Genomic DNA, 1,125 nt, shown 5'->3' on the forward strand with positions numbered 1-1,125 from the left:
ATTGCAATGCAATAAAATAAGACAGGATGAATGTAAAGCTAATGTTCTCCCATGTAAGTTATCACTTAATTTACAATAAAAACTTACCAAAAAAAAAAAAAAAAAATGTGATGGGCTAACTTATGAGAATTTCTAAACACCTTAATGTCATGTGGCCAATAATTTAGTTTCTTGCTGTTGAGATACTTTCTTTGATGACTAAACAGAAGAGCTACTTTATTCTTTCTGTAATCTTCCCTGAAGGCAAGGGTTCAATGTCTCATATAACTAAAAACACTAAGATGTTTTTCTGTCCTCAAGCTCTTTGGTTAAATAAATCAAGCATTGTATCTTGGTGACTTTTGACAAAACTCTGATAAGTATGAAACTTTGTATAAAGCCACGAAAGAATGATTTCTGTTTTCTAAGAAGAAAAATGCTGAAATTAAAAAAAAAAAAAAAAGAGGCGGGGGACTTAGCATGCTATGAGGAGTCCTGATGAGGCATGGTGGGATACTGCACTGAAGCTCAAGGTTGGTTTGAGTCTCAATTTTGGTAGTTCAAATTCCCCAGTCGCTCCTTGAAAAACCTACACAGGGTCACTATGAGTAGGAACCAACAAAACGACATGTACCAACAACAACATGCTATGAACTACGTAAAATATACTATCAAGTCCAGAGAAATGCCCAATTTTCGCTGGGCCATGTTTACCTAATATTAAATGGCAAGTGCATATTATGTCATAATTTTAAATGTTCAACTGTTATGGGGCTCTTGGTATGACACTGTAGGATAAACACTTGACTGTTAACCACAAAGTCAGCAGTTCAAATGCACCAGCCACTCCTCAGAAATACTATACAGGGAAGCTGTGAGTCAGAACTGACTTGACAGCAATTAACAACAACAACAATGTTACAAACAACTTTATTTTCCTTTATATCTAGCACCATTAAGCCAATAACAACTAAGGGATTTGCATAATTTACCTATGAATTTTTATTAGCATTCATATGTTTAGAAATTTGATGCTGTTTATTCTTTATTTATCCTAATGTTTTGTCTCAAGATCATTATTTGTTATATGTAAAGCTCTTTAAAAATGATGTTAACCATATGCTTAGAGATATTTCCAAGATATCA

The sequence above is a fragment of the Chrysochloris asiatica genome, unplaced genomic scaffold, assembly GCF_000296735.1.
Source record: "Chrysochloris asiatica unplaced genomic scaffold, ChrAsi1.0 scaffold00234, whole genome shotgun sequence".
Classification (NCBI taxonomy): domain Eukaryota; kingdom Metazoa; phylum Chordata; class Mammalia; order Afrosoricida; family Chrysochloridae; genus Chrysochloris; species Chrysochloris asiatica.